This window comes from Rhinolophus hipposideros (genome assembly GCF_964194185.1).
Source record: "Rhinolophus hipposideros genome assembly, chromosome: 11".
Taxonomy (NCBI): domain Eukaryota; kingdom Metazoa; phylum Chordata; class Mammalia; order Chiroptera; family Rhinolophidae; genus Rhinolophus; species Rhinolophus hipposideros.
In genome coordinates this window covers 58,133,481-58,156,409 of record NC_138057.1, presented here as the reverse complement: position 1 = coordinate 58,156,409, position 22,929 = coordinate 58,133,481, and positions in this window count along the sequence as shown.

Sequence of the window (22,929 nt, the reverse complement as noted above, 5' to 3'; positions counted from 1 at the left end):
AGAGCAATACTTTACAAGTTAGCCTTTCCTAAGTTAAGCACATATGAGAAAGCACAACTTTCTTTTAAGTCTAGGTGGATTATATTTTGGCAGAGTGACACATTCCTTCCAGTATGTACTAGTGATTTGAAATTCAATTAAATGCTGATAATGTTTAAACAACAAAGAAATTCAGAATACATTTTTGTTTGTGTAATAACACCAAAAGAAGCTTCAGAATTAATTCCACTATTTTATTCCCTAGATAGGTTGTATTTAAAATACAAACAACAATAATAATTTAAGAGCCAAAAAAATGATAGTAGCTTGGATATTATTTTTCTAGTTTGTTATTTTATTTAATTCAGTGAAGTCATTCATTGAGTGCCGACTATGTCCCTATTATTTTATAGGCTTTCAGGATACAATAAGAGGTTGAAACAGAGAAGACTTTGTTCTCATAGAAGTTATATTTTTGTTAGGGAAGATATGCTATGAATAAAGGAATAAATAAACAAACCATTGCATAAATAGAATAGAATATTACCCAATAATTGCTAATGGCTGCACAATAGATTAGTACCACAAGGAATTTTAATTAATGGAATTTAAATATAGAAATGCTACTAAAAATCAAAACTAAGGATAAAAAAAAGACATTAAAAAAAGTGAAATAGCCCAAGAAATTCCTTCTTCCATTCTACGCAACACACATGTGAGACACAAGAAGTATCTTTTCTCAGTAACATGTTGTGCTGAGTGTATTCCTATTATGTACACAGACATTTCTCATATCACCTATAAAGGACAAAGCTATATCAACATTAATTTATTCTTTTGTTCATTCACCTTCATTTTTAAATTCAGTATTTAGAAGGCATGTGTTTAGAAGGGTCAATATACTGAAAGATGAAAGTCAGGACTCTTCAGTAGTACGGCCTTGTGCCTTGCTTGAAACTTGGCTTGACTTTTTATTAGCTGACCTTGGCTTTATTAGGTGACCTTGGCATCTTTAACTTCATAACAGAAGCACATGCTTTATAGAATTGTGAGGATTAAATGAGACAATACATGGCATTCTAAAGCAGCCCCCAAAGAATCAAGCCCTTGTGCAATTGCCTCCCCTTGAGTAACGGTGGAACTCTGACATGTTTCTAAGCAGGAGATTATGGCAAAGATGATGGAAATGTCACTCTGATGATTATATTTGCTTATATAAGGCCCTGTTTTGCCAGAATGTAGAGAGAGAATCACTCGGTGGCCTTAAAGGAGCAAACAGCAATACTGTGAACTGCATATGGAATCACATGGCAGGGACCTGTGGATCGCCTCTAGGGAATGAGGGCAGCTTCCAGTCAACAGCCGTTAAGAAGCCAGGATACTAGGCAGGCAACTACAAGGAAATACAGCCAACAACTAATTGTGCTTCAAAGCATATTCTTCCCCAGTCAAGTCTCCAGATAAAAATGGGGCCTTGCTGACACCTCGACGGTAGCCTTATGACACCCTCAACAGGACTCCAATTAAGCTGTGCCCTGACTTCTGATATACAGAAACTATGAGATAATAAATGTGTGTGTATAAGCCACTAAGTTTGTGGTAATTCGTTATACAACAAAACAAAACTGATTTTACACAGAAAGGACCAAAAATAATTCCCTAAATGAATAAGGACTCAAAAAATTATGGCTGTTTGTATCATGACCCAGAAATTACGCTACTCACTTTGGAAAAAAAAGAAAATGTGTTACCTACCTTCTTGGAGTCTACTGTCAGAGACAAGCATGGAGAGATGTTGGTAATGATCTGGAGCTGCTGCTTTAATGTTGGGAAGCCCTGGATCCTCTGGGAGCATCTAGAAATGGAAGAGAACACAGGCTGGGGTGATCAAGAAGGCTTTCCAGAGAAGATGATGTTTAAACTAAACCTTAAATCATGATCCTGTCTCTCTGCCACAAATTTAATAAATTATTATTAATGCATTTCCTCCATTAGAATGTAAGCTCCCTGAAGGCAGGAAGCTCACAAAGAAACTAGGCAAGGAGAATATATTAGAAAGAGGGAGTGGAACCTGCAAAATCTTGGTAGTTAAGGAAGTACTGTGTCATGCTAGCTATCAAGTCCTTTATTCTCAAAAATTGTCTCCCTGGCAGGACAAAATAATACACTGTAGTCAATGCTTGGACGCCTAGTCACATCTGGAAAAAAAATGTACAGTAAAGTTTTCATGTATTTCCATATCTACTTATGGCATGTCATATATTACCAAGTGATAGAAATCTCCGAGGATGCTTGTTATAATCTTTGAAAGAGCAATAAAAATGATATTTATATTCCCTGGAAAGATTAAAAATCTCTGCAATTTGGGTGTCTGCATGGACTTTAGGTCAGTTATAGGGCTTCACAAGAATAAGGCATCCATATTTTATGGTCTTTAGCATAAAAATGAAACAGTGAAAGAACTGGATTTCTTTTTCTTAGTTATCACTTCCTTTCTCCCTTCTATCTATCATGCAGCATTAAGCTAATAAATTAATGCAAGTATTGTATACAACTTACATTGTCAATAAGGGCAAAAGTTAAAAACTTACAGAGGATTTCCTAGATCTGTTTACAAGATAAATAATGAGGCATACTATTGTTGTGTTAAATATAGCATGAGGTTAAAATATAGCATTTAAACCCATAATATATTTATCCAATTCAATTAAGCAATTAATGTGTGTTATTTAAATTTTTCTCTACCTCTGAAGTTCAGGATGTCTTTAGACTTTATACTAGAGATTCTTCTACATTAGAGATATGCTGTGTTTCTCAAACATTATTTTATTTTATTTTATTTATTTTTTTTTTGTCACTAATTTCCTCTAGTGGAGACAAGTTACCCTGAATCCTTACTTCAAAACTTTCCACCTAACAGGAGGGTTAAAAAACAACTGTAGAGCCACTGCCTAAGTAAAATGTTCACAAACTTAAAACTGCTCAGTGATTTGAAAATATCTTCTCCCATTCGGTTGGTTGCTTCTTTATTTTGTCGATGGTTTCTTTTACTTTGCAGAAGCGTTTTAGTTTGATATAGGTCCATTCATTTATTTTTGCTTTTACTTCCCTTGCCTTTGAAGTCAAATTTATAAATTCCTCTCTAGGACCAAGCTTTATAAACTTGGTACCTAAGTTTATTTCCTGTGTATTTTACTGCTTTAGGTCTTTGATCCATTTTGAGTTAACTTTGGTGTATAGTGACAGACTGCAGTCTAGTTTCATTCTTTGCATGTGGCTTTCCGATTTTCTTAGCACCATTAAACGAAGAGGCTTTCTTTTTCCCATTGTGTGTTTTTGGCTCCTTTCTTGTATGTGGGTTTATTTCTGGACTCTCAATTGTTACATTGGTCTGTTTTTTATTTTCTTTTTACCAAAAACATGCTATTTTGATTACTGTCACTTTGTAATATAATTTAAAGTCAGGGAGTGTGATACCTCTGGCTGTTACCAACAAGACAGGTAATAACAAGTGTTGGAGAGACTGTGGAGAAACAGGAACCCTCATACACTGTTGGTGGGAATGTAAATTGGTACAGCCACTATGGAAAACAGCATGGAGGTTCTTCGAAAAATTAAGAATAGAATTACCATACAACCCAGCAATCCCTTGTCTTAAAATTTTGAAAATATTTATTTGAAAAAATATATTTGTTCACTGCAGCATTATTCACAGCGGCTAAGACATGGAAACAGCCAAAGTATCCTTCAATAGATGACTGGATAAAGAAGATATAACATATATATATAATGGAATACTGCTCAGCAATAAGAAAAGACGAAATGCTGCCATTTGCCACACATGGATGGATCTTGAGAATATCATGCTAAGAAAAATAAGTCAAAAACCATATGATTTCACTCATACATGGGATATAAAACTGAAAGCAACAAATGGACAAATAAGACAAACAAACAAAAACTCATAGATGCAGACAATACTATGGTGGTTACCAGAGGGAAAGAGGGGGTGGGAGAAGGTAGAAAAGGGTAAAGGGGGTCAAATGTATGGGAAGGAGATTTGATTTTGTGTGATGAACACACAATATACAGATGATGTATTACAGAATTGTACACTTGAAACCTACATAATTTTATTAACCAATGATACCTTAATAAATATAATAAAATTAAAAATAAAATAAAACTGCTCAGTGAAATCAGTGAATAGTTATAAGTATATATTGGATAGAAATTATGTCTTTTGTAATAGGGATCTGGAAGTTTCTATACAAAACACAATGAATACGTCTTTAATTCTAAAGACTGTGAAAATTACCAGTCGTTTTTCATCTTACTCACTATAGGTTTAATCAACAATGTATAAGTATGAATATCATTCTGAATATTACATTGTGTAAATACTATAGTATGAGGTATACAAATAAAAATCAATTAATTTATTTAGAAATTTTCAATAAGGGTTATACTATAAACTTAACTAAATTTTGATACAACAGCAAAATAATTTGCATTAAATATATATGTATCTCCAAACCCAAAGGATTTTTATTGTCATTGATATTATAGCTGTTATTTTTATCTATATTATAAAATTTTAACTTTTTCCATCTCAGGACCTTGACTAGGTTTCTTTATACACACTAAGAAAGATTAGCCTTATGGCCCTGTCTCTGCCATGCATTTTTATCTCTACTCTGTAGATCTCCAAGTGGAAGGCATGGACATCCAAACAACCAGTAGGATATTAACATCTGAAGTATAGCTGCTTTCAGTGCTGCTCTCCCGACTGAGGCAGGAAGAAGCCCTGATTTGCAGTGTTTGCTGAATTTAATAGTGTGTACTGCCATCGTGGCTAATTTGAAGCTGCCAAATTAATAATTCTTGGCAACATTTATGAATATTTAACCATCAGTTCTTATGAGATAGTATGAACTGGACAGAGCACACCACAGGATGTAATCAAATGATATTTGAAAGGAATTTGGAATTTCTAAACAGCAAAAAGTGTTGGAAGACAGTGGCAGGTCATGAGAAGTGGGAGGACTTTGGGCAAGCTTACTAAGGGTTTTTTTTGTCATATCAACAAACTGGCATTTATAAAAAGAAGAGCCATCACAGGGTTGGAAAAGATATAGCAAAGTCAAGAGGCAGCAAGACAACTTGAGCACCTTCAAACTTGGTGCAAGAAAAACTAATTTAAAAATCCTTTTAGTGAAGTGCAATGGAAAAAAAAGTTGTCCAGAATTACTGTTCAACATTCAAGGCCTCATAAATTCTCTGCTTCTTGGCACTTTGCTACTACCTCTTTCTCCTCACCCTCCTCACAAATAGCTATCTACTATTTATGCTCCTAAAATATTTTGATAACAAGGAAACTCAAAATAAATAGATGGATTTAGGCACAGTGAGAAGGAATTTTAATACTCAGTGAAGACATAAATGATTGGGCAGGAAATGTGATCTGAAAAAGCCTCAGTAAAGGACTAGGAAATGGTGTCAGTAAAGTCTAGAGGGAATTTGGTCCTCAGACACTGACATTTTCAGTGTTGATTCCAGGAAGCCATGAAAATCTAGGCCTTGGACAAGATCTGGGATTGAATTCCGGATCCCAGAATCTGTCCGGTAAGCAAATCATGAGCCCATTCCAAAGGGAATGGAGTCAGTATTCCAATGAGAGGAATCAGATACTAAAGGTACCATTCAGTGGCAGATGTGGTCAAGAGAAGCAAAGCAATTAGGACAACCAGACCAAAATGATGGCAAGAGCAGCAACACGATTGACTTGGGGTATTTAGCTTCAGTATTGGAAGTCAGGATTAAGTTAAATCCTGCTGGCAAGGCAAGGTCTATTAACAATGCCTGAGTTGGATCTGATGCTGCATCTTGCAAGCCTATCCAAGACATACTAGATTCAACCATTTTTGAACAGGAGGACAGAGAGCGAGGCTGATTAGTACAACTATCCTTGATAAAAGGACAATTTTTAATTTAACAGAATACACATTCTTTACCAAACTTACTCTACGATAGGATAAAATTACTTGCAAGAGCATCACAGATAAAGATCTGCAGAATTATACTAAAAGACAAAACTTTGGAGATTACCTGTGTTCTGAAAATAAAATAGTTACTGAAAATTATTCCACATAAGTAGAGAAGTATAACTTATTAGATATGTTAGGATGTGTGTATTTTTTTTATAATTCTAAAGAGGATTTTTAAAAGAAATATGCTTTGTCATATACAGAGAGTTTTTAATTATTAGGAAAATCTTATATTCATGAGCACCAAGGAATATATCAACACTATGTAATGGATGGTAAGGAGGAAATTTTCAAATGATTTCAAGTTTCTGTTGCACCGTAAAAGTGTCAGTTGATAGTTATAATGATTTAAATATGAATAAATTCTAGAGTAGTTTTAGGGAAGTACTGAAATTAAAAGCTACCAAAGATGATATTTTCTGATTAATATAAATGAGAAATTTAAAAATAGGATTCATATACACTGCAAAATTTAGCGGAGGATCTGAAAGAAGATGGCTGAATCTTTATTTTTTTCATGAAAGTTTCTGACAACTTATGATAATATCATGGTAATTACAATACTGATAAATAATTGGTAAAAGACCTTAAGTTCTGGATAGATTAGTATTATTTTGTGTATGTGAGTGTCAGGTAATTCTGTATAGTGATTACTATGTAGCTGATCCCTGTAATTTTGGATTATGAAAAAAATACTTTGTAAGTTACAATGATGAATAGTTACAGTAGAGTAGCAAGTCATTCAAAATAACTAAGTGATATTCAGTGCCATAGTAAGTAGATATTTACTGAGAATTTACTATATATCATGAATCAAATATAAAGATCTAGCATTTGCAGATGAGTATGAAAACAATCTGGTTCCTGATGTTGTGAACCTCACTTATTAGTAGAAACAACTATGAAAAAAAAAACTCAATATAACGTGAAAGGGCTCTCTATACTTACATGAGCTTGAATGAGAGGAATAGTTGGTATGACTTTTACACAGTGTAAGGAAAGGAGATTCAAGAAAATGAGGTCTTAATACCAGTTCCAAATTTATGGATTTTTCCCTTTATGTGTGTTTTACTCTTCTATAACCAAAATATGAGAGTAACTTCATTTCAGTCTTTAACAGGATTTTTCAGAGAAGCCTTCCTTAACCCAATAAGACTGAATTATTACAGAATGACAGAATTCTATTACAGAATTTCGCAACACCTGTACATTGCTTTGCAGTACATATCACAATTAAAATTAACTAACTGTAGGGGGGGGAATATTGAGATGTTGATTTAGTGTGATTAAAAATTAATTTCCTAATTCAAAAATGGGACGAGGAGTTATTTCTTTCTCTGTGGCTTGGCTCTTACCTAGAAGACAAAGAAACAACATCTCTGAAGACAAGGAAACCTCAGAGTTGTAATGCCACCTCCTGCCTCCTCACAATAGATCTAGTTAGGGAGGAAGGAATGGATCCTGTGTCCAGAGGAGAGAAGGCGCTCCTATAGCATTCCTCACCACACTAGACCTTGTACACGTGACAGACTGATGGGGAACAAAGGAGCAGATGTCATGGAAGCAGTTGGGCCTCCTCATCTGGCTTGGGTGGGTTCCAGCTGACATGTGGTGGTGCGTATAATCTTGGTGTCCCAGGGAGAGGATGAGAGGGCTCTTTATTTATGCCTCTTACCTGAACTTTTATGTGATAGTAACTATATGTAATAGCCATTCTTTAAAATTATATGTCTTAAAAGTAAATGTACTCTCTTAATTTAAACAGCAGTTATACAAAAAAAAAATCAAGTCACCACATAAAATAATGGCGTAAAATTACTCTTGATTTAAAGCCTACAATCTTCAACTAATTTTAGGAACAATTGTGTCCGTCCTAAGAAAAGAAATTATAAGATGGCATTTGCTTAGAGAGTACAACTCCCCCCAAAATATTGAATATTTCCTGGGATTTCTAACAATATAAACATATTTTCTCTTTTTTCACATACTTTTTAATCTCAACACTGCTCATCCCAGGTCACCTCTCCGCAATTGAAGCTGGCTGTGGCTTTGTCTCCAATGCTTAAGGAAATAGTGTAAGTGTGTACACTTAGCAATTTCCTAATATTATTAATTTCTAGAAGCACAAACTAAAGAAAATTTAAAAAATCAGAAAACAACAGACAAGCAAAACATGGGAGGTTAAAGGGTGGCAGGAAAATGAAATAAAATAGAAATAAATAAATTGCAATGAGAAAACAAAGGAGCTACTATTTGATTTTGCTTTGAAAAATGCTTGTGGCTTAAAGGACAAGATGCTATTTTTATCTAGCTGGTAAGTCTGATGAAAGTCAATTTGATAGTAAGGTAAACTAAAAGGATTATAACACATCTGTTTTCCATAGTTTCCATACTTTATCACTGCTCCAAGACACCTGCCTTCCTTCCCTTTGTCAAGATCTTTCAAGATTGTGTATTCAACTGATTCTTGAAACTAAGGTGTCCAAATTTGACTATCAGAAGCTACATGATGTTTTGGAAAAGGAACCTATGTAGGAGGCAGGTTGTGGTGAACATTAAATTGGGCCACATATTTAAAATGTCTATCTGACATGTATGAGCACTTAAAAAGATAGACAATAGCTATTTTCATCATCTCCATCAGAATCATTCTGTCTTCAAACTAATTCCCATATATACGTTTTCACATCATCCTGTTTGTCCTTAATGCATAACATCAGGACATTGTCACTCTACTCATTTCTAATAATCTGTTCCTGATTTCTACTAATGTTCTCTTACTATTTTCTTCTTTAAATTCTACTGATTAAACCAGAACTTTTGTCTCTAATGCTGATGAAAAGGAAAGAGTACAAATTATCTTAGTATCGTTTCTAGGTAAACTGCTTCATAAAAATTCCTGACTGACAAATTCAGTGTAACTACTACATAGTCAGGATTCAGACAAAAAACAAAATTCGCATTGGTTCAAATGAAGAGACTTCAGTGAAGGATTTGGGTAGGTTTCAGGAAACAAACAAGGGATATTGTATCACTCAAGCCTAACAAGAGTGGGAAACTGCTACTACTGTAAAACATATTACAAACAGAGCCACTCTAAAATGCAGCCTGAGCTGCCATCTCACAAGAATTGCCTTCTTATTCCTCAAAATGTTGCAATGTTAAAACTGGGCAAAATAACCTTTTTGGTACAAGCCTAAAGCGGCATTGTATCCCAAATAACTGACTGCAAAATAAGAAAGATATAGATTACAAGACTGAAAAGTGAAAACAGCTTTTAGAATTAGCATACTACGTTAGCTTATCTGCACCTATAGAAATTCTTTCCTTCTATACATTTAATCATTTCCCTTCCTTTTCTCATAAATAACCTTTCCCTTTGCCTCCTAATCAGTGCCTCCCAAATAGCTCCTCTTTTGGATCTCAGATAAATGCTTGTTTCTCACTTTGGCCTTTTAGCTTTACACTACTATGTAATTTAGGTTAGCGTTACTTTTTAAAGGTAATGATAAAATGTTATTCCACTCCAGTGAGAGGTGAAATCTTGGAGAAGGGGCCATCTCATAGAAATTATAGCAAATGGCAGACACATGGCCCCAAGGGAGCAGAGCAGAAGAAGCGTCTCTTCTCTCCTCTCACTTTCTGATCTTTTGCTACTGTCCCATTGGCTGAACCAAACCATAAACAACTGGCAATCAAGACCAACTGAGGAAGTCATTGTTCCCAGGCACAGAGCAGGGCAGAGAAAATGGATATGGGCCAGGGTGGAGGAGCAGGGGAAATTTACTGCCATAGCAACATGATGAACATTTCTGAGTGTTATTCTGGAATTTGTATCATTCTCCAACATTCTCTGAGGACTGTATATTATATAACTCTTCAAAACTCCCACCAACTCTCTGAAGTTGTTACTATTTTTATCTTTAGATGAGAAAACTGAGGAACAGAGAGTTGGAGAAATTTGTCCAAATTTATGTAGACCTCTCAGCTAGGTAACTCCTACAAATACTCCTTCTCTCCAGGGACAAATATTACTTGAATAATCTAAGGGAGAATTCTAGAAAAGGGAATGTTGAGGATGGGAGCGACTTAGCATTTTAATGCAATGTCTTCATTTTACAGATGTCACAACTACATCTCAACTATGGAAAGTTCTTTTCTAAGGTCACTTTGTAAAAGACAAATCCAGGGCCAGATTGCATTTTTTTATTTCCAAATAGTTTATGTTTGTAAATCAAGCAGCTATAGGGTTACCTATATCTTGACTATAGGAACACCTGATATAGCATTATACAGAAGAGTGATGTTAAATTTTTTAAAATTACTTTTAATTTCTACTTCAAGAAACTTCTATTTTCTCATCTCAGTTAATATCTTCAAAACTGTCAAATTATATACAAAAATATATCAGACACAGCTCAGGTGTGTGACGGTACTTGGGTGGGAGTCATTCATTTAGTATGACAGCAGATGCTCACAGTAGGTGCTGAAGTATATTAGTACCGCCAGGGGGAAAATATGGATTACTAATAAAATGGCAAGCCTTCCCATTCCATTCTTTCCCTTATTTTCCTGTGTTGCATTTTTTATATTTTTAATTCCTGGAGTCATCCAGTTACTTAGAACTTTATATTTTAACTTCCAAGAAAAACTTGAATTACAATGAAATGCTTATACATTTCTGACTTTAAATTTTTTATTCATTTCAGATCTTAAAAGAGGTACAAATTCCCTGCATTAAATTTATAAAATAGGGACAAAATATAAACAATTAGAAAAGGATGACCTTATAGAGGATTATCTATTCAGAGACTGATTGCATTGATGGCTATAACTGGTGGCCTCCCAATTTCCATGCCTTTTGTCCAATAACATTTTAGGCACCTTTGTTTACTCTTTTTTTGATGTGGCCTGTGAATTGCTTTGGCCAATACGATGCAGTGGAAGTGACAGTGCTCCGGCTCTGAGTCCCACCTCACCCTGCAGACTTTGTGCCTTTCTTGACCCCTTCTTCTGCCATGACAAGCAGAGGTTTGCCTGGTGGAGGATGAGACTGCATGTGAATCAGAGATGCCTCGGGTGCAGCTATCCCAGCCCAATCCCAGACGTGTGAAAGCTCAATAAAGGTGACTTACCAGCTGAGCACTGAGGCGTGGATAAGACCATCCGAGATCTGAAGAATCACCACTGACCCTCTAACTCAACAGTGTGATACTTATTGTTTTACGACACTAGTTTTTGTCATTGTTTCCTATGCAGTGTTATTTTTATAGATTATGGATGCCAGTATAGCTATAGTAACATCAACATTTATGCACTATATGCATTTCCTATATGTATATTATATTTGTATCTTTAATAGTAAAGATGATAATAACCATTACAGCTATTTGATTCAGTACCTCTTATTGTTCTATACTTTTGTAGCTGCTTTACGTATCTTACCATTTTTAATTATAATAAACAAATGGAGTACTTATTATTATCATTGTTATCTTCATTTCACATATAGAAAACAGAGGTCCTGGGGTGTAAAGAGACTCCTTTGGTTAGTTACCAAGTGCTGCTTCATTTCTACTGGAGGCTCCCTGATGGTCTTATCCTGACCTGTCAACAGCAGTGCTCACTGTCCTGGTCTTTGCTGACACCGCCCTTCCTACTCCCCACCAGTATTCCATGGAGTCAAGATTCTCGCATTTTGTTGTGAAGTGAGCTAGAGCTCTGTTTCCATTCCCATTGGCACTGCTAACCAAGTTGTTGGCACCCCTGGCCTACAGTTCTAATGAGGGTCTGTTACACTAAATGCAACAATGCACTGCCCCACCAGACCTGAGCTGGGAATAGAATCTGACCTGTGCCACAAGCAGACATGCTGGTGACAATATTAACCCAGCTCCTCTTGGTCATAGACTCTTGAGACACACAACCTTCTGCTTTTTAATTTCTCTAAAGTGAAAAGAGAGAATTCCCTCTGACTGAGTCACCTTCAGCCTGGTATATGTACCTACAACAGAATAACTTTGATCCAAAATGTTTATAGAAGTAACTGAGACACTCACTGTCTTATGTCAGCTGTTTTTGCTTCCTTGTTGAACTGTTTCCTCTGAACCTGAATTGGAACCATGTAGTAAGAATGAGGCATGCAATTATTACTTGGTAGGACTAACCTTTTGGAAACTCAAATTTTAGGTTAGGAAACGCTAAGCATGCCTGAGTGCCCCAAACCATGAAACATGTCTATGCATGTCAAAATTTTACTTTATTTTTTTACATATTTTTTCTCATAGGTTTCTCAGTCCTGTTGTGTAACTATAGATGAAAATAATTACCTTCAAGAAGAAATCCCACTTCATTTAAAGAATGAAGCTTAATATAAGAATGTAAAAAACATGAAAATCACCTAGAAGTCTATACCCAATTATAAACATCATCAATATCTTTCTGTCTCTCTTTTTAAAATATATTTACCTCTAAGCAAATATGTTTTAATATAGATCTATCAAAAAATGTGATCATTTACAAGTCAGGAACTAGCAATGGAAATGTGGCAGCAAATGAGACAGATACCTTTGCCTCAAGGAACTTCCACTACAGTCAGGGAGGGCAGAAATACGCTGGTTAACGAATTAGCAAATGTGATAATATCAGATGTTGAAATGTTTTGTGTCGAAGTAAATAGTGTAATATTATAGAGCATGACCAGAGAGAGGTTCACGATGCTTTATTTGATTCAAGGTCTTGGAGAGAAGGTGTTATTTTGAGTAATTAGGACTTTCACAATACCCTCATTAATTATGTTAGAATGAAAGTTCGTTTTTGAAATTTTTAATCATATAAAGCTTTATAAACAGTATACATAAAACATATTGATGTTATGAAGTATTAAAAAATGAACCCTTGTGAACCCTCATCTTATTTTAGAAAAGAATCAAAATCCTTAATTTGGTTTCTATTTCAAGATGCTGCTATTTTTTCACCTCAGTTAATACCTTCAAATGTGTGTTACCTACAGATTCAGCATAAACACATTTTAGAGGTATAAAGGCGACTTGCTGAGACTCATTCATCTAACACTTTTGAATTTCTAGATTCCCTCCTTACCTGCTTACAACCCTTGACTAGTTATTCTAATCACTTTATGGTATATAGTCTCAAGTCCCTTTCTCCATTTTATAATCACGTGATAAAATATTGGCCTTAGTTAAGTCCAATTCTGTCACTAAAAGCTATACCTGCTGTTGGAGCAAAACAAATAATCATGTACAGTAGTCTAATTTCAAAATCTACATAATAAATTTGCAGTCTGAAATGCTGCCTAACATTTATGGTATATTCCATGTTTCCCTGAAAATAAGACCTAGACTGACAATCAGCTTGAATGAGTCTTTGGAGCAATAATTAATATAAGACCCTGTATTATATTATATTACATTACATTATATTATATTATATTATAGATACCCGATATTATATATGATATGATATGAAATTATATTATATATTAGACCCGGTCTTATATTATAGTAAAATAAGACCGGGTCTTATATTGCTCCAAAAGACGCATTAGAGCTGATTGTCCGGCTAGGTCTTATTTTCAGGGAAACGTTTTCTCTAGTCCATCCTCATTTTTCCTCATTCTTTCTCAATACGTTCACATCTTCTATTCTCTCCTAAACATCCCTCACGACCTCTCTGATATTCTTTGTTGATGACATTACTTCCAATTTCATTGAGAGAACAGAAGCAAACAGAAAAGATAGTCCACAAAGGACCTGGCACTACTTGAACTTACCCCTGCCACTGGTGCCTATATACTTTGCCTTTCCTGCTTTATGGGCAAGCTCAACCCTTCCACCCGCACAATAGATCCCATCTACATTCACTGAAAAGCATCACTCTCTTTTCAGTTCATGAGTTTTTCTTGTCACCTAAGAGTTCAGCAACAACACAAAAACTACATTTTTGAAAGATCTAGGTGAAAAGACTTCTCTGCCCTCAAAGCCCCAGTGTATCTAGTTTGTCCGTCTTCTAGAAGCATTGCCTTAATGTGAGCATTTTCAATATATGTATATTTTTGAAATTCCACAACCATGGCCCATAAAAGCTGCCTATTTCACAAGATACATATTTATAACATTAAATACCTTAACCATTCAATAACGTGTTTAAACTATTTTACAAATTTTCCCTTTCATATAAAAAACTGTCACATTGAAATTCTTATAAACATTCCGTATTTTGTAGTGGTGAAATAATCAATGATTATCACATTTTTATGGGTTTTGATATATTTTGTCAAATCAACTTATAGAGAAGTTGTACTACTTTAAATGTGACTAATAGTGAACTATTATGTCTGTTCCCTACTTTTGACAACAAGCATTTTCATGTCTTTGCTAATGACAGGTAAAACATTTGATTGCTAGTGCAATTATTATTTTTATTTCATTTTTGAGATTTGTCTTCATCCACATAAAAATAGTATTTTCAGTCTTTTCATACTCAATTTTAAGTTCTTTATATATATAAATGGTGTTGGCTCAAATTTATATATATGTATATATAACACACATTTATTATATATATATATATATATATATATACATATAGTTTGATTATTATTTAATTCACCTTTTGTTTTTGTGGTGTTTTAAAATATGGGCATTTATGATAAAAATCTAACATATTTACATATTTAGGCGATGTAGGCTCTTCAGTCACACAGACCTGAATTTGAATTCTTGCTTGCCGTTTACCATCACAATGGGAATTAAACATAGCTTGTCTCACATGGTTGTTGTGGGGATTAAATATAATGATTTGTATTCAGTGCTTAAGCAAATAATAAGAACAGTTAACAATGAACGGGTCCTTAAAACATGCAGACACTTTGCTAAGTGCTTTATAATATTATCTCATTTAATCCTTAAAACAACCCTAGGAACTAGGTAAAGTAGTTATACAAAGGTTTAGTAACTTGCCCAAAATGACAATGTAAAGAAATAGGAGAACCCAGAGCCTACCCTTCATTGTCACTAGACTTAAATACTCTTGGAAAGTGAAAAGTGATTTCTTTGTCAAGAAACCAAATAGACACAGTAGTTTCTCTGGCAAAAGTTTCCAATAATGATGAGCCCTCTTGGAGTGCTTGTTACAAATACACATTCATGGGCTCTACCCAAATCTCTAGGGTTGATTTTGGGGTAAATCTGTAAGTTTAACAAATAGCAAGATGTTTCTTATAATTAGCTTTGGGAAACACTTTATCAGGTCAAATCCTTGTGTCCATTACTCTTCACGGTGTCATTTGTTTTGTTATTGTTTAGGCATTCAATGGGATTCTACTACACACATAATCACTCATATCCCAGATCAACTTTTCTTCTCTGTTCCACTGGCTACAAACTGGTCAGTTCTTCAGTCAATCTGTTCTGTCTCTATTATAATGTATAACAGTCTTCAAATTTTCTAAGCATGGATGATACTCTGTAGTATTTTATTTTGAAAGTGAGATTTTAGTCCTAGTTTTTATTTTATTATAATTGCAATGGAGAATTTGAGAGATGTAGAATTAGATCAAAATCCTGAAGGAAGAATACTTTTGCCTTCATTAATTCTTTCCTGTAGATTTCCATGAGCTGTCTTTTAATTATTTTTATAATTTTTGAGTTAAGTTCTCATTTCATTTTATTGCTTCTCTTTCTATGACAAAGTTCAAAGTATTTTAGGTATAAATTTTCCTAATATTTTAGTTTAGGGTATTTTCTTTTTCTTTTTATATCTATAGTCAGAACTTGCTTTCAATTTTCTGTTTATTTCAAGAATTACCTTGAACATCTTTTTAAAATATGGTTTCCTTGTGCCTGTTTGCTATTGCTTTTAAAAATATACTTCTCGTTTGGGGTATTTATTTATTTATTTTGTCAGCGTTATGGCCTAAATAATTTCTGCTTCATGGAATTTATGGGACCATTATATTTACAGTATTTTAATTATTTCAGTGGTGGTGATGAAAAAGTATACAAAGTTTAGCTTATATTGCAACATGTTTATTAATTGTAACATTTGAGTACTCCCTCTGTATTTATGTTTGTGTTCAGATGAGCTCTTAAAAACTGAGAGGTATATTATTTTCTCCTATGTTTATTCTGTTTCTATGAACTTCTCCATGAATTATGAAGAGTTTCTCTATATATATTCAAGGGCTATATTATTGAGCACATAAATTTTTATTTTTTCATCTTTTTGTAATGGATTATAACATTCACAAATGTAATTATTTTCTTCTAATTTATGCTTTTTATATCTGCAAGAGAGATGGAGGCAATGATGTGTTTAACTAGGTGTTCATGTGTTCACCTAAAATCTTGGCAGGGGAGCTAACCTGTGAGAATGGATACTGGGGCAAAATTAGCACAGTTGACAATTGTGCTAATTACATAATAACAGGTAATCATTCTGCCACAAGTAATACTCTTTGCTTTCTAGATCATCTTGCCTTTCCTTTTCCCCTTAGATTTCCATTATTACTTTTTTCCTTATTCTTAAACAAATATGAAATATATTAAATTATAGTTTTTGCCTACAGAAATGCAGTTGAGTTTGTTCTAGACCTAGAAGTCAGTTCTTCTAAGTGGCGAGAACTTGGAACTCAGATATACAATAGAAATAATACTCCCAATTTGAATTCTGTTTCAACAAATACTGGATCATCTCTTCTCTACTAAGGCAGTATGTTCTTTGGCTCCCAAGAATGAGTTTTGTTTTTGTTTTTTTTGTTTCTTTTTTTAAATTTTGACTCAATTGAGTCTAGGAAAATTCATAGCATCTACAGTTAAAACAATACTGCTAGTAACTGCTACCTATAAACTCCATCTAGGATGCAACATCCCTTGGGAATTTGGAGAAACAGTAGTAAGAAAAATTGTTTTCTGGTTGTCACAAGTATCAGTCTTTTAGTTTTCTGAGTCATTCTCTAGACAAGAGGCAGACAGTGAAGGAAGCATGAAAACAGAAGACATGCCATATGTAAGCAATTTTTACTTGTAATTGATATTGTTAGACAAGTTATTTCATCTCTTTCAGTTTGAGGTTCTTCGTGTGGATGGTATAAACTGTCACTCAAGTATAAACTCAAGTATTATTTGTGTGTTATTTGACTGGATGTTTTAACGAACCAGAAACACTAAAACATCTAAGTCCCAAAGAACAGTTCTAAGTCAGTAGGCAGGGAGGCCAATGAATGGCATAAGTTATCATTAACAGGAGAAGTAATTCATATAATGAAAACCATAGAAAGATTTGATGAGAACCTACTCTGTGCCAGGTGCTGTGTTTGGCACTTTGCAATAAATAAGTGTGAATAAAACAGTCTCTGCCTTTGAAATGTAAATAATGGGGAAGGACATATACTAAATTAAAATAAAATTTAATGGAGGGGTTCTTTAATGTCTTGTGAGGCAGACTGTTACATGTTCCTGAATCATTTCTCCACTGTGGAATCTCACTTGTCAAATGTTACGTTCTAGCAAAATGAACTGCTTGTAGTTCCTTAGACATTCCATGCTCATTAGGACTTTATCCTGGGAAACTCTTCCATATCCCTTCCACTGTACCTTGTACTTCCCTCAGAAATATTCATAAAATTAGTTCTCATAATGTTTTGGAACTGCCTGTTTATATCTCTGGATTCCCCACAACATTATCAGCTCTGGGAAAGCAGAGCATAATATTCACTCATTGTGTCTCCATTGTTTTCCATCATACCTCCAGTATCTTAGTACAGAGCCTAACAGATAGCAGGTTCTCAATAGGCATTTATATTAACTCTGTAGATAATAAGAGACAAATATTAGCACAAGGTATGGACTGATTTTCCCTTTTTCTTTCCTGCCAAAGAGAATATTGTTTTTGTCTGCAAAATTCCAATTTCTTGAGGCTACATCATCTGCGTAATTATAAAAAAAGATAAGAGAAGGCAGAAAAGAGAAACACACATGGTAGAGGATGGCTGAGAAAGGATGGAAAACAACATTTCAAGGCTTAGAAAGAAAAGTAGAGAGTAGTTGGAGAGAACATGTAAGTAGGGGATGAATATGTAACTGGGGCTGCCAAGAAATGTACACACATGATTTATATTCATCTTTTGTTATCGGTATATATTATTACAATTTTAATACAGTCATTTTTCCTTTCTTAAAAGGTGCATACATTTTTTGGCACCATCTATATATATATATATAGACACACACACACACACACACACACACGAGTTGTTGTGAAGTATGTATTTAGATCCTTTTCATCTGCTTTGAGAAAAATAAGTAAGACATTAAAAATTGTTAGGAGATACTCTTTAGAAAATGAGCTTTTAGACTATTGTAGTTCATCAAGGTTGATCTCAATAGATTTTTTTTAAAGAATGTTAAGTGATAACCATAGAATACATGGTTATTGATTACATGAAGCAGTGATTATTTCTAGCTGTGGGATTTAACGGAAAGTTTGTAAAAAGTATGAGCATGATGGTAATAGTAGCATACATAGGGATGTAGAGAAGTTAGCACAAGTTGTGAAGCTTATTTGCAGGGTAGTGCATTAATTAACACAAAGCTGGTGAGTTCACTCATAGGTTAAGGGAGCAATTTCATTACCAAGTGGAGATACATTTTACGGTGGTTTAAATGAACAAATACACTTAGTAGAACAGGATTTTATACAATTTTTGTAGTTATCATAAACTTGATAGCTGATGGTTTCATTCTTGGGAAATTAAATAAAGCATTGTAGATCTTACTGGCTATCACACTTACCGTAAACATAAAGAATTGTAACTATGACAAACACAGACATCACATGTAATTTAAAAATTTTAAAAGTACATTACCCTAACTGGATAGCCTCTGCCGTGACTTTTGTCCATTATATTCCTATATTATATGGTCTCCAAATTTTTCCTTTTTAATTAAATTTATTGTGGTGACATTGGTTAATAAAATTAGACAGGTTTCAAGTGTACAATTCTATAATACTTCATCTGGATACTGCGTTGGGTGTTTATCACCCAAAATCAAATTACTCCTTTTTATCTGATTGAAATATTTACTAAATAACCCAGGATTTGAAGTCACAAAATAGATTTGTTCTTTAATCTTACTAACTAAAATAAATGGTTGACTAAATAGAAAGAAAGGAAGGAAGGAAGGGAAAGAAGGAGGGAAGGAGGGAGGGAGGAAGGAAAAGAAAGAAAACGGAAAGAAAAAAAACAAACAAACCCCACTACTTGGTTCACAGCAAACCTCCACAGTAAACCTGCATATAAAAATCACTTATGCTTATTGTTATTTTGTATTTAACTAAGACTAAATCAAAACTTTTAATCTTTAGCTTTTGCTACATGTTATTTTATATAATGTGAACAAAATTACATTATTTTGACTTTCTCCAAACATGGCAGAGACATAATTAAGTCTTTATTAAATTCCATTATATTCCCTAACTGTGCCCTTTGTGTACCATCACAATTGAAAGCCAATTATTTTAGCAGGGAAAAACAGAATTATTGCATGTTATTTGGTGTCTGAATTTACTGAGAACGAGAGAAGACATGGACTATATGCTTCTTTAATATGACACACTCATTTATAATAAAAATATAAATACGTATCTCTCAACTCTGTTTTTTGTCAACCTGTAACAAGTACCCTAGGCTCACAACAAGCAAACAGAAAATTGGCTGAAAATATAGCACTGACCTTTGTTGAAATAATCAATGACTAGATCTTAAATATGCTTTAGGGACACTAAAATGTGTGGTATTTTCCTTGCAAAATGTGCTCATTATAGCTATAAAATGGTTCTGCCAGTGTATATAACATCTGTATCTGTTATTCAAATTTGGTCTTTCAGGTGAATTAAAAAACAAACAAACAAAAAACCCCCCTTATTCTAACAAATGGTTTCAGAATATCAGTCTTTACAATGAATTTATTTAAACTGTGTAGAGGTGAGGAAGAAGTGGAAACTTTCTGTTGTGAAAAGTGGTAAGATAAATTGTTTTGCTATGTTATCTGTGCTCAAGAATATTCGGGAAAACTGGAGTGGCATAATTTATTGGGACACAACAAATGTTTTCTCTAGCAAACAGGTTGCAAAGCTATTAATGTGAGATTTATTTGTTAACTTTGAAGAAATTTAAATCAGGAGCAGTGCCTTACTGACCAGAACTGAAAGATAATATTGCAGTATGCTTACTAATGTACAATTAGAAATTGATTGATGATTACAGCATTTTTGGGTTTTGGTTTGAGAGGAGTTTATTGCTTTGTCATTGCTCGCTCCTGTTCTATAGACGATAATTAGTCATCTGGCAAAGACCACACCTTAGGGTATGTGGCTGCCATGATAACGTGCCCCTTACATCACTCACTGTAGAAAGCATAACTGACCCATGGCCCCAGCTGTTGTGCTTTGAAATTTATCTCCACATTCATGCTTTCTATGTACCTTTCGCAGCCAACGACAGGACAGTTAGCAAGGATACTATAAGCAAGTCCATTTCTGGGAGACACAGAACTACCGTGATGGGCAACTTTGACTCTAGAACTCCCCCGAAAACCTTGCTGAAGTTTCTTTACAACTGCACTGCAGTCTCAGATGCTTCCAGCCCAGTTTCCTTTTTTCTTTTCTCTTTTATTCAGTCATACTTGCAGTACACTGCATTCTGATGGCTCTCTCAGCCTCTGAGGACCCCTCCCTTTCTTCTCACATAGGCGTTTCCTCTCATAATTTTTTATTGTATTTAATCTTGTCTTAGTGTTTGCATCTTAGGAAACCTGACTAACTCAGGGCAAATAGAGTATTTTACATGTCCCAGGTTACCCTAGAATAATAGAGCTTTTTCTGGGCCACACCAGCTTGGTATCACATAGCTAACCAAAACAAGCCAAGACATTACTCTTGGACTTATTCTATCAACCTATTGTCTCCTTACTCTTGGAATTATTCTATCTACCTATTGTTTCCTAATTTGTTCTCTCTTTGGTCAAGGACAGACCAAGGAACAGTGCATTTGCTCAAAAACAGATGTCCTTTTCTCATGTAATTTGCAATGACAGCCATGAGTTTAACTTGATTCTGATGCTGCTGCAGCCTGGAATGATCACTTCTGATTCTGAACGCAGCCACACTAAGAAAAATCAGAGGGCGGTAATATTGCTTATTGCAAAAATGGGGAAGGCTGAAAGAACAAAGGCACAGAGCTTTCATTACAGCGAGTCTAAAGACCTTATGGAGAAAGAACTGTATTGCAACCTCGTTCCAAATAATTTATTAACTTGATATCAAGTAATAACCTGCATCTGTTATCATCATACATTTTTACATTTTTTCCCCTTATGTAAGATTTATATATTTCTTGGTATTCAATACATATCTTGATGCTGGATAGGAGATCTGACTTACACTCTAGCCCCATCAGATACTAAAAGAGTCTCAAGATGTCAACATCTCAAAACAAGACAACAAAGGGTACTATGAACTGAGGGTGGGTATTGAAGTCTTTAGTGTGCTTTTGCCATTTCTTGTCAAGTGATTAAAAATATCGTAAGGTGGATATGGAAACATCTTCCTTAGGAAAAAATATACCCTTGATGTTGTTTTGAAATAGTGTAGCCCCAGCCATTTGTGAAACTGTGTTTGTACAAGGATTAAACATTTCTCATGTTTTATCCAACCACACTGATAGCTGCATTTACTTATTCATCTCTTTATTTATTAATCAATTCATTCTTAAATCAAGCAAAATATTTATTGATTAGTATGTACTGAACAAGGCACTGTAAAGACCAAGGGCTAATGTGGAGAACAAAACTATTTCAGTCATTCTAAAGATTAAGACTCCTGAGGAGGACTCCTAGAATAGCAACAAAATTAACAAAATCTGAAATGGCAATGATGAATGAAATTGTCAAATTTCCTAGCTATTTTAACAATCTACATACCAATAAGAACACCAATAAAGAATTAAATTTTCAATACATTTATTCAGTAAAGATGGTTTTTTAATGGCAATATTCAATTTGGCAAAGACACAGGCTTTTTGATACACTGATGGCGAGTTTTCCTTGGGATAAGTAGAAAGCAATGCATCAAAAGTTAAAATGGTGAACACACAATGCAATATATAAATGATACATTATACATTATAGAATTGCGCACCTGAAACCTATGCAAGTTCATTAACAATTGCCACCCCAATAAAATTTAATTAAAAAACAAACAAACAAAACACACAAAAAAGTTAAAATGGTCAAAATTTAAATATCAGTTGGACTTCACTGTCCCATGTCTGTGAGTCAAAACTAAGGAAATGATATTAAATATAGAATAAAACTTCATGTTCTACCATGCAATTCTTATTATTTTAAAATACAGATAGGAAGCATTCTACATGAGTATTAGTGCAATAATTGTTATGGAAGATTGGTAAATGTGCAAGTCTTCTGTTACTGAAAACGATGCTTATGGAAAATTTGTAATGTTTAGATTAAGAAAAAAATTGCTTAAAGTAAAATAGTTAGACTAAGTAGAAAAAATAAAAGCCAAATGCAAAATTGGTAATGTGATGAGCTTTACGTGTTTAAAAACACATGCTTAGAATGAGAAAAAAGGACGCAGATCGCTATGTGAACAATAATTGTTTCTTGGTGAAAAGTTGTGCATGATTTACTCCTCTTTAACATATTTTGTATTTTTCAATGTTATGTATAAACATTATATATGTCCAGAACAACATGGTAGGAAAATTATTTTATGTCACCTTTGTTAAGGGCTATAGACTAAACTGACATGGAAATTATGCCAACATAGATCAAAGATACTATACGCATGATTAAATTTCTCC